Source organism: Polyodon spathula, chromosome 51 (genome assembly GCF_017654505.1).
Source record: "Polyodon spathula isolate WHYD16114869_AA chromosome 51, ASM1765450v1, whole genome shotgun sequence".
Lineage (NCBI taxonomy): Eukaryota > Metazoa > Chordata > Actinopteri > Acipenseriformes > Polyodontidae > Polyodon > Polyodon spathula.
Window position 1 is genome coordinate 1,468,567 of NC_054584.1, and position 12,856 is coordinate 1,481,422.

A 12,856-nucleotide genomic window follows, 5' to 3' on the forward strand; every position below is an offset into this window, starting at 1 on the left:
ATTACGGGTTACATTTACCACTGTCCAGTAGAGTCCAGCTGCATATGTAACCCTTTTTATGATGTTTGCAATCATTCTGAGCAGCTATTATTATTATTATATAACACCTTTCATAGTGGACCACCATCACAAAGTGCTCTACAAGATACGAGACTAGGGTGTGTGAACCATGCATCAGCTGCAGAGTCACTTACAACAACGTCTCACCCCAAAGACGCAGCACAAGGAGGTTTAGTGACTTGCTCGGGGTCACACAGCGAGTCGGTGGCTGAGCTGGGATTTGGACCTCCTGGTTACAAGCCTGTTTCTTTAACCACTGGACCACACATCCTCCTGAATTACTGCTCACTACTCTCTTACTGCCATTACTGCAATAGTGCGCGTTATTCTTTGATAAGTCTGTGTCGAGGTGCTTTCAAATGAGATCAGGGGCTGCCCTTCAGTTCTAGTTGTCTGCACACAAAATTGACAGATCAAAGAGTCTTTCTAGAAGCGACAGCGCCACCTAGTGATCTGGCACTCTGTTCAGCCGTCAATACACTGCAGTGCACTTACTAATAGAAAGACACTCTAGGTTGATCTAGCCTACATTACATATGTCTATGGCAGGCAACTATAAGTGAAGAGCAGCTCCTGATTCCTGGTCAAACACCTGAACGCAAAACAGGTTACAAAATACCTCACAGTGTTCACTTAGGAGTTCCAGGGCACCTCAGCTGTTTTGAATAACTTTGTAATTTAAACCATTATTAAAATTTAGTTTCATTTAAAAATACTAACAAAAGTATAATTTGTACCATACAACGTACTACTCCAGGGCTTCTCAAACTCGGTCCTGGGGACCCCCCCTGTGGCTAGACCCTTCATTGAACGGGTAGCTACCTTGAAATATGCAACTGTTCTATAGCTGAAAACATGCAAAAAGTGTCGAATCAAGCAAATTTATCAGTTCAATGAAGGGTGTAGTTCAGCGATTGAGAGCCGGGTTGGAATGAAAACCAGCAGCCACAGGGGGTCCCCAGGACCGAGTTTGAGAAGCCCTGCACTACTCTTGTTAGAGCAGAATGTGTGTTGTTTCACTGGCTTTCACTGCAATGGCATCGTTTCGATCATTTATAAATTCTGTTAGGTGAGTGGCATATTTGCCCCAGCACACTTTTATAGTCATGTTTTCAAATACATATGTGGAATACATGCATTTCATACCCTATATAGGGTCACTTTATCTTCATTTTAATAGTATTGCATTGACCTAATCCAACAGCTTCCACTATTTTCAAATCACGGTTCTGACAAACCAGTCACTGGGCCTCAAATCTGAAGTGTGCTGTATGGCCCGCTCTTAGTTTGCATTGTATTAAACGCCTTGTGTTTACGTTGCCTAAAAGAGCAGCCATGAACAAACATTAGCTAATGAATAGCAGAACAGCATTAACCCGTTTCCACGGAGACAGTATCCTAGCGACCGAGCAGACTCTGTCTAACAGCTTGAACGATGGGTAGAAAAACACACAAAAAACTTTTACAAAAACACTGTGAAGCAGTTCCGTTTTGATCTCAAATGCACAAGTCTTGAAAAATATATAAATGCTGATTTACAAATGACTCACACCGAAATACTTAAAAGAGCAACCTGTTTCAAGCCCCGGCATTTTCAATAGATTTCTTTTGAAACACTTACCTCGGCACCTGTGGAATATTGAATTTCTTCTCCTAATTTTTTTTTTTTAAAGTTTGTTTTCAGACAATTGTGTTAGATAATGTACCTCGGTGTGCGCTTTTATATATAGTTTTTTTTGGTATTCGCAGCGTCCCCCGTCCACCGCCCCAAGCTAACTTTGTTTGGCACAAACCGCCCCTGCTCGCTGTCTCTCTCCGAGATGTTTGCGCCCACGGGTGTGCAAGCGCTTCGTTTTCTCAGCCTTGCACACAATAGTTTTCCCCGGCTTGAATACAGAAACCTGGCCAGCAAAGGCCCCTCCTCCGCTGCCACAGATAAACAAAGACAACTTTGCAAAGCTCGCTGAGGCATGCACTGCACGGCGCGACTCTCTTAAAGGGGCAACCCCTAAAATCCCTCCAAAGTTTGGGACTACCGGACGTGCACTGTGTCCAAAACTAAAGTATAGTTTGTTTATATCCTCTGTAGGTGTGGGGTTCAAGTCTAGGGAAGTCTACAATACTCCACTACAATACTGTGTCCAGCCTCACCTCACTGCAAGAAAGGTACAGAGAGCTCGGCTCATCCCAGCACTCAAAAAATAGGGTTATAAAATCTAAATTAAACCAAGTCACTTCTTCACTAGATGAGAGGACACTGGAAGTAAAGGTACATTTAGAACAGCAGGTGTGAGTTAAAAACAAGAATAGATTATACTGGATGAGACGCTCCTAAGTGCCTAGGGAGAAGCCGGGCAGCCTCTTCTCGCTCCCAAACGTTTCTTATGTACTCAAAAAAAGACGGCAGCTAGGATTCTTATAAGATTCAATGCCGTGTCAATTCTGATCCAAAAATAATTGCAAAAAAACGAACTCTGCTCAGAATGAAAGAAACATCACAAAGGCGCCCCCATTCACAGCACCGCACCGCCTGCCATGACTGATTCGGACACGACTCGCATAAACAGTACAGTGGCGTGGCTAAGTGGTGGTTTTAGCAATGAATTATTGAACTGCTTGGGGGGGAAATAAAAATATATTGGTCATGTGCAAAAATATCGATCCAAGCGTATTTCGATCACCGAGTGAGAGCCACATGTGCTGTTGAACGACTCTTGAGAGTTTTGTAAGTCAAGCATGGAATATCGCTCATGCCAAACGTCCTTATTGAGTTAATATTTTTTTTTTTTTATAACATTGGTGTTGATGCTAGACTGGAGAATGCACGTTTAAGTGTTACATCGCAGGTCTAAAATTATTATATTTACATATCTTGCGTCTCGTCAAGAGCGGGTACAGTAATCCCTTTCAAAAAAACTGCAGTGCATTTGTCAACCACAAAGCTCTCGAAGGTATTTAATACACGCAGCGCAATGCTCTGGCCCATGCTCTTGTGTATTTTGCTCCCGTCAAGATAGCGCCTAACAGCTACTGTTTTGCACAACAATGCTAGTATTTAAAAAGGTGCTCCGCTCCTGCTCACGATCTTTGCTGTTTTCACCTTGTCGTATCAGTGAAGCGCAGTGTCTCTGCGTCTTTTTGGAAGTATAAATGCTTCAGTAAATATAAGTAGTCATCACAATACTCATATTTTGACGGGTTTTTGTTTTTGCGTTTTATTAACAGCAAGTATCGACTGGTTGAGTACGTGTTCGGTGTTTGATACATTTCTTACTTGCAACAGAAAAAAAAAAAAAACTAAGGAAAACACAAGTCAGAAAGTGCAAAGAGACAGAAAGTTTTACAGAGTCCCTTTCGATCAGTTTTATGCTGTCTTTAATGAAAAAAAAAGTGTTATTGCTAGTAATTATAGTTTTATGTTGAGGTTATGTTTTTGATACTGTGTAGTACCTACTGTAATATTTCCTTGCAATACCTGCAGTGAACAGCAGGTGGGGATAAGCACCCTTGTTATCATGACAAAACGACCCAACGCAGAGAAGTTTCTTGGTTAAAACCCGAGTCGCGAGTGCTCCGCTGCCTCCCAGTCTCCGCTTCTCCAACCTTCTCTAAAAGATAGGACACAGTGTTAAAAATAAAAACAAGTTGAATTTGCATTTACCAACCATGCATGGACCCTGTTTTGATGTTTGCTGTGATTTGCATGTGTGTAAAGGCAAAACACATTCAAATGGAAAACAAGATTAACTTTTCTTTTGCTGCCAAATGCATTGCTATTCTGCAGAGATACTTCATTCAAAAGATATATATATATATATATATATATATATATATATATATATATATATATATATATACACACACACACACACACACACACACACACACACACACACACACACACACACACACACACAAACTGTATCGCGCCGAGTTGCTCAAATAACAGCATTAGAATAATAATAATAATAATAATAATAATAATAATAATAATAATAATAATAATAATAATAATAATATGTATTTGTTTTCATGTAGCGCCTATCATAGCGGAGCACCATCACAGCGCGCTTTACAGAGGCAGGCTGTGAACTGTGCATTATAGGCAAAGTCACTTCCAATAGAGCATTGATTTAGCATCTCACCCGCAGGAATAACGTGTTGCATTGTGTTAGCTCCATTCAGAAATAGAACAACAATCTTGCGAAGTACCTGTTTAATAATTCTGATTATGTGTTTATTAACCAATAATCATATTCATTCATTCGTTTATGGAACACTACAAAGCGGTATGTAAATACATGTGTTAAGGTACAATTATTCGGCAGATTTCATAATTTTCCTAACCTGTACAATTAATATATTTTGATGATTTGACAATAGAAATAAAGCAATGAATTACGTTCTAGAATAAATATCCAATGTTTAATACCTACACGAGATCTGACATTTTTAAATGTACGAGGCATGGGTAGCTATAGTGTGTGAGTTTGACACTTCAGGACCACCACTGCAAGGAATATATAGGGGGCTACCAAATAATGCAGCCGCAGACTATGATATTGTGAGCTGTCTAATGGGGTATCCCCTGTGTTTCTTACTGTAGATACACCCACTATCAATCGTGTGTGTGTGTACTGTGCATAAAATAAATATATAAACACATATCTGTAAACAATAACGTTATATCTAATACATTATGCATTTTAATATCATTTACATAACAACAGACATAACAGCACGAGGCACAACATTAAATTCAGTCTAACACTACTCATTAGAAAACTTTCTGATCATTTACTTTGAGGTTTTGAACAGCAAAAAAATAAAACAACAAAAAAACAAACAAACATCAGGCCGCTTTCAACTCAGCACAGTCGCTTATATAGCAGGTCGGCGGCACAGTTAACACGCTAAGTATTCTTTCGTTAGACTAATGAGAAGAATATTGTTTGACTGCGACTAATAAATACATCATGCAAGCTTGTATTACCAAAAATTATTGTGATAAGCTGCGTATTAAAGAACACGTCGAATGCGTTTGTAATGAAAATATACCATAGCTCACTATACACACCACAAAGAAAGCATGCCGTCCTGTAGAAAACGGTACTATTGCAAAATGCAATCATTGGGAAAAAAAAAATCAAACTTAGCAAATATGCTGATTTTTTATTAATAGCTTTCGTATGTGTGCAGGTCCGGATACTGTGATTTCCGGATTTACTGTGAAGTTCGGATATGCGTGTGAGGAGGAAGACATTGATCTCTACAGCATCTCTACCAACTGCGCCACGCTGCCTCCCTCCGAGTCCCCCAGCTTCGTGTTTGTGAAATGCGTCTTTATGTTGGCAAAATCAAATATTAACTGCAGTGACTCAACTTGCCAGAAATAGAGCTCGCTCATTTGAATGACGGGTTTTCACAAGGTTAAAGACAAGGGGTTGTACTTAGAAACCCACACTTCTACTTCAGTTTTGCATTGGAGTTTCACGTGACAACCTTTTATTGGAATATGCGTTTTCACGGTTACATACAGACGATAATAACTGCAGTCGATGTCTGACCACTGAGTTATATATATAATAACGTATAGGCCTATAATAACATTATATAAAATATCGTAAAGGTGTTGTACTGTATAGGGCTGATAGGAGGTCAGAGCGGCTCCCCACGAGTGACCTTACCCTATATGTGTGTTAAACAGCTTGCGTCCCACACAAGGTGCCACACAGCGCTCTATAATATAGTTTTATGATATACAGTTAAATAACAAAATAGTATAGCTATGGTAATTACCACGTGATAAAAAGAAACAAACAATTTCAGATGACTATCACATCAGTATCAAAGTCTGTAGGCTTTATTATTACAAACGAACTATTTACTGTATTCAAAATATATTAAACATTTACATAGACGGGGATCAGAGTATTCTTTTTTTGCCCTGCTTTTGATATGTGGTGTAATATGTATAAGTCAAGTTTTCAAATGTTTTGATACCAGTGTATAAAGTCGTACAACGTCAAAATGTGGTACTGTACTGGCACCAGTTTAACGCCAGAAAATGGTAGGCTGTCAATGCTGTGATTGGCTACTGCACAAGTCACTACGAACAAGACAAACTGTAGTTCACACACAAATATGTTTACGCTTTTAGACAACGCAGTTTGTTGCTCACCAGCTAAAGCCACACACATTTGCCGAATTGTGAAAAAAAAAGTAATTAAAAATAACTCTAAGGGCAAAACTCAGTCCATACCAGTTCAGTTGGGTGTTTTCTGAGATACAATCATTTACTCATGTCCGGGTAGGCGCAGTTACACGTGTACCATGTTTAATGGGTACCACTAAATAACACCACACCTGTTAAAGAAAGTATACAAGGGTGCAACATTCTGGAAATATTATTTGTTTATTTAGCAGACGCCTTTATCCATGGCAGTTTACAGCGACTATGGTGTGTGAACCATGCATCAGCTGCACAGTCACTTACAACAACGCCTCACCCCAAAGACGCAGCACAAGGAGGTTCAGTGACTTGCTCGGGGTCACACAGCGAGTCAGTAGCAATTGGATAATCTATTTTATCAGAGCCGATTAAAAAAAACTATTGCATTAGATAGTGTGTGACACATTGCAATGTAATGTGGGCATTAAACTCTCATATCACACACTACCCCATTCATTATTCTATATGTAATGCCCCTTTCTCGATAAACTCCACCTGGCGGGGCGGAGCCGCGGTGCTCACCTGCTCTCGCAAGGTGACTGAGATTCAAGACACAAGCCGTTTCCCGGCACAGCTACAGCGGACACTATTAATATGAGCAATACTCCGGACTGTAACCTAAAGACACACAGCGTTATAGCTTAATTTAACTCCTGTATATTTAGTTCCACAATGGTACGAGATAATATCTTTGGGATTACAGGGTTATTGATCCTGGTGCTGGCATCTTCCGGTAAGATAGTAATTTATAACTTTATAAACCTTTGAAATTTATTTTTAACTCGTATTTTTGTATGGTATGCTGGTTTGTTAAATAATCTTTTTTTTTTTTTTTGCAATAATGCTCACTTAGACTTGTAGTTTACAACTTATGTAGCTTCTGATTTATAGTTTGACAGGTGCTTGCTTATTCACTTGCATTTAGAAAAATACAATCTCTCGTTTACTGCTCCTGTATAGCTGAAATGATCCTTTAAAATCTTTAAAAACAAATAACGTTGCGTTTTACTCTCTTGTAATAATTGTAACTCCGTTTTTGCCATAAATAAAATTAGCCACAGATTTATAAATCTGAATTTAAAAAAAAAAAAAATGTAATCCTTGGTATTTATTTTCGGTTTCCTTTCTTTTATTCAAAACATATCTTATTATTTGAAATATATATTTGAAACCCGAATAAATAAACAAATAAATAAATAAATAAATGTATAGGGTTTTTTTTTTTTCTACGTGCTTTGAAACAATGTAAACTATTTTGTGTTTGTGTGTAAATAAACGTTTATCTTTTTTTCTAACAGAATCACATCGTGCAGGTAGCGTTCTTCTCTCAATTAGATTGATACAATCCTTACCTAAAAATGATAAAGGTTTTGATAAGGCAATGGAGGTCCTCAGATCACCGTTTGGCAGCAGTTTGTTTGCATACTTCGAGTTTCAATAGCCAGCTAGCGTGGTTGGTGCTTTTTATTTTCAGCACGGTTTGACAAAGACGTGTTAAATACATTTCTGCGCGTCTTCTGAAGGGCGCAGCGCGGAGAAGGGTCAGTGCCGGAGGCGCTGCTCTCCCCGCAGACCCGTTTTATTTTGAATAGCGGCGGTACAGATCCTTTCCCTAGGGGTGTTGGTCGGCTTATCTAGTATTGGTGCTGAGTCAGCCATAATAATAAAAAAAAAATAATAAAATCACTGAGGGACTTCAGCGTGCCCCACCCTCCTTTTTATAACGACAATATATGTAGTTTATTAATTTACAAACGTTTAGCTAAATCTGAGTGGTTTTGCACAGCGCAAATAAGTGGCTTTGCGACAATCAAATTCAATATAAAAGCACATGAAACGCATCCGTGGCAGAAAGTTCGTCGTAGACACGATGCTCGGTTTTTAATCCTGATCGATCCAACTTTAATTTGAACAGTGACGTCATTATTCAGCCACTGATAAGACGAGAGTGCTTGCATGTTTACAGCTGGTGTGATATGATTTCTAAACTCAGCAATAAAATGCGCTTAAGCGGGTTGACAAGACAGTGAGAGTAATTATTATTATTATTATTATTATTATTAGCAGACTTACAAAGTATCACAATTGACTTCTATTAATGAGATTGGCCAGCTGCGTGTCTCCTTGCAAACCCACGTGTTGCAAAGCAACGGGTGAAACAACCTATATAAATCATTATTTGTATGATTTTAACCGAGGTCCGTGTCGCTGGGCGCCTCATAGCTGAGCTCAGATTACAAAATATAAACCAGCTATGTAGGGAATAAAAGGGTGGGCGGTATTGGATAGTACTGGCTATCTAATATCGCCCACCCCATCGGGTCTTACTGCGCTTAGGATATGGGTGTGTCAAGGTTATGTGTCCAGTGGAAAGCTGATACTTGCCATCTATTGAAAGTTAATGTACCCCCTGTCAAAGGTAATAACTAACCAAAGAGATTGCAGGAAATAAGAAGCCTGTTTGCTCATAACATTTAAACATGTGATGTACACATAATCAGAAGTTTGGTTTATTTTATTGTTGGACCACAGCGATCCAGCTATCTGACATTTCTTTCTGTAAGGTAGATTGTTTTTCTGTTCATATTTAGGAGTATTGTTATTTCATATTTTAAACTTTAAACGTAATATTTGTAAGGTTTGGATGGCTTGCTTTTAATTTTGTAGGTAGGGTTTAATGTTGCATATAATCCTTTCTTTGTGGGCAATAATTTACAAACAAAACGGAAGGAAAAACTAACTAACGTAAACTATAGCAGAACATTAACTGTAGGCCACACTGCTTCCCTCTCTCCCAGCCCCTCGCTCTAAGCTTTAGATCACACTGCCTACCACATCCAGTCTCTCAGCTCTTACAAGACCACACAGCTTCCCTCTCTCCCAGTGCCTCCCCAACTCTAACCACACAGCTTCCCTCCCTCCCAGTCCCTCCCCAACTCTAGTCCCTCCCCAACTCTATACACACAGCTTCCCTCCCTCCCAGTCCCTCCCCAACTCTAACCACACAGCTTCCCTCCCTCCCAGTCCCTCCCCAACTCTAACCACACAGCTTCCCTCCCTCCCAGTCCCTCCCCAGCTCTAACCACACAGCTTCCCTCCCTCACAGTCCCTCCCCAACTCTAACCACACAGCTTCCCTCCCTCCCAGTCCCTCCCCAACTCTAACCACACAGCTTCCCTCCCTCCCAGTCCCTCCCCAACTCTAACCACACAGCTTCCCTCCCTCCCAGTCCCTCCCCAACTCTAACCACACAGCTTCCCTCCCTCCCAGTCCCTCCCCAACTCTAACCACACAGCTTCCCTCCCTCCCAGTCCCTCCCCAACTCTAACCACACAGCTTCCCTCCCTCCCAGTCCCTCCCCAACTCTAACCACACAGCTTCCCTCCCTCCCAGTCCCTCCCCAACTCTAACCACACAGCTTCCCTCCCTCCCAGTCCCTCCCCAACTCTAACCACACAGCTTCCCTCCCTCCCAGTCCCTCCCCAACTCTAACCACACTGCTTCCTTCCCTCCCAGTCCCTCCCCAGCTCTAACCACACTGCTTCCTTCCCTCCCAGTCCCTCCCCAGTTCTAACCACACTGCTTCCTTCCCTCCCAGTCCCTCCCCAACTCTAACCACACAGCTTCCCTCCCTCCCAGTCCCTCCCCAACTCTAACCACACAGCTTCCCTCCCTCCCAGTCCCTCCCCAACTCTAACCACACAGCTTCCCTCCCTCCCAGTCCCTCCCCAACTCTAACCACACAGCTTCCCTCCCTCCCCAACTCTAACCACTATAATTTGAGTATAGTGATGCAGGTATTCAATTTGAGTATATATTTATGAGTGTATTAAATTTGAGTACAGTGATGCACAGCTTTTGATACCATTGGCCATTCAATTCTGATCGGACACCTTGAGAATCTTGTTGGACTGTCGGGTAGTGTCTTGTCATGTTTTAAATGCTATCTTTCGAATAAATTTCAGTATGTTGGAATTGATGAAGATTTCCCTGCTTTTTTGGAAGTTAAATGTGGCGTCCCACCAGGTTCTGTTCTTGGGACAGTTTTATTCCCCCTCTACATGCATCCGTGGACATGAGGTCAAATTTCATTGCCATGCAGATAATACCCAATTATATTGATCCCTTTAACCAGTTGATGTAGTGGGAAAAAATGTAAGGTAAACAACTGTTGACTCCCCATCAACCCGACTGGCTTCTGTCCGATAATAGAGGTCGTCTCTTTCTCATCACACACAGCAAGCCTACCACATACTTCCTCTGTGGGACAGGAGGGCGGTGCTCTCTGATCTTATGGTCCACCATGTACCACACTGAGCAGGGCGAGTCCATTTGGTCTTTTAATTCACCTTCCGCCCATCTGTGACTTTGAGTCGTGTTAGGCTATGCAAAACTGCACACAGCTGGTTTTGCCGACGGGAAATGAAAGAACTTGAGACTTACACAATACTGTATAGAAACTTAATATAAAAGCATATTAAAGCAACTGAATTAGCAAGCACATTGAAACAGCTATGAAAAACACATTCACACACAATTTAAATGTAGTGATTAAAAAGAACTTAACTATAAAAGACACACACATAGACATAATGCAAAACTTAATACCTCATGCGAAAGCCATTAATACAGTGACACCTCAATTGCAAATATACTATCTGTCTGGGCGAAAACAGAGGTAATGCTGTTGATCAAAACATCAATGAAACAAAACTAATTCAGATGTTCTGGCAGTCCAGCTTTTCATTTAAGCTGACGTCTGAAATGAGAAACCTGGGTGTCATTTTTAACCCAGATCTCTCATTCCAACCTCATGTTAGAAAATGTCTTTTTCATTTAAGAAATATCGCTAAACTAAGACGCTTTCTTTCTATGGAAGATGCAGAGAGACTGACGCATGCTTTCATAACATCCAGTCTGAATCGTTGCAATGCTCTTTCTGGTATTCCCAGATCTGCTGCCCAGGTTTTAACAAGAAGTAGAAGACATGACCACATCACATCGGTATTGCCAGCCCTGCGCTGGCTTCCTGTAAGGGTTAGGGTTGATTTTAAGGTCATGCTTATAACTTACAAAGCATTAAACAGTTTGGCTCCTTCATATTTAAATGCTATTTTAATCCCACATATATCTAGACAACCACTGCGATTTGAGTATAGTGTCAAAAAAGAACCCGGGTGGTAGAGCATTTGGCTTTGGGACCCCCGAATTATGGAACTGGCTGCCTGTTCCCGTAAGGGAGGCACCACCTGTTACAGTTTTTAAAACATGACTGAAGACACACTTTTATAATCTATCGTTCCTATCTTAATGTTAAGCAATGTTTTTACCCTGTATTGTAATGCATTTCAATTGTATTGTATTCTGATTGTTTTTGTATTGGATGTTTTAGTGTTCGCTATCACTTTGTTGTGAAGGGCGCTATTTCAAATACATTTGATTGATTGATTCATATTGCATTTGGTGCAGTGATGCTTGTATTAAAATTGTCAACAGTCAGAGTACACAACAGGAATGACGAAAAAAGAGAACCCAAAACGTCCCTGCCTGATCCAGACTCCATGGCATACAGGCAGCCCTTTACTTTCTCAGCAGTGGGTTTTGAACAGTGATAAACAGGCGTCGCCCAGTGTACGAATGCGGCGGGCACCTCACCCTCCTGTGCCAGTGCATTATTAAAGCGAACAGCACACCAGGGTGTGGGAGAAGTTATAAAGAGGACTCCTCCAACTCAGGGGACAGTGACAAGGAGAGATGTGTTGTTGTTACAGGCATGTTCGTTTACTTTATTCGTTACCAATATGTGGCATTTCATTGTAATTCATTTGTATAAATGGCTCTTATATGCACAATTGATGTGTTTTTTTGTTTTTTTTTAATGCATCTTTATCTGAGTTTGGATTGTCTTTTCTTAAAATCAAGGGTGGGAAATACATTTTTAACGAATATTATAAATATATTTTCTTTCTTTAGGCAATGCTTCTTCAACAGTTGACACCAGCAACATGGATCAAACAACTTCATCTGTGAAAACAGTCGATACTCCAACTACTCCCAGAGAATCACCTACCACAGCTCATTATACAAATTCCATCTCTGTTACCCCAACCATTACACCCCATGTAACCGACAGCACCACAGAGCACAGCACCAGTGTTACACCCCATGTAACCAACAGCACCACAGAGCACAGCACCAGTGTTACACCCCATGTAACTGACAGCACCACAGAGCACAGCACCAGTGTTACACCCCATGTAACTGACAACACCACAGAGCACAGCACCAGTGTTACACCCCATGTAACTGACAGCACCACAGAGCACAGCACCAGTGTTACACCCCATGTAACTGACAGCACCACAGAGCACAGCACCAGTGTTACACCCCATGTAACTGACAGCACCACAGAGCACAGCACCAGTGTTACACCCCATGTAACCGACAGCACCACAGAGCACAGCACCAGTGTTACACCCCATGTAACTGACAGCACCACAGAGCACAGCACCAGTGTTACACCCCATGTAACTGACAGCACCACAGAGCACAGCACCAGTGTTA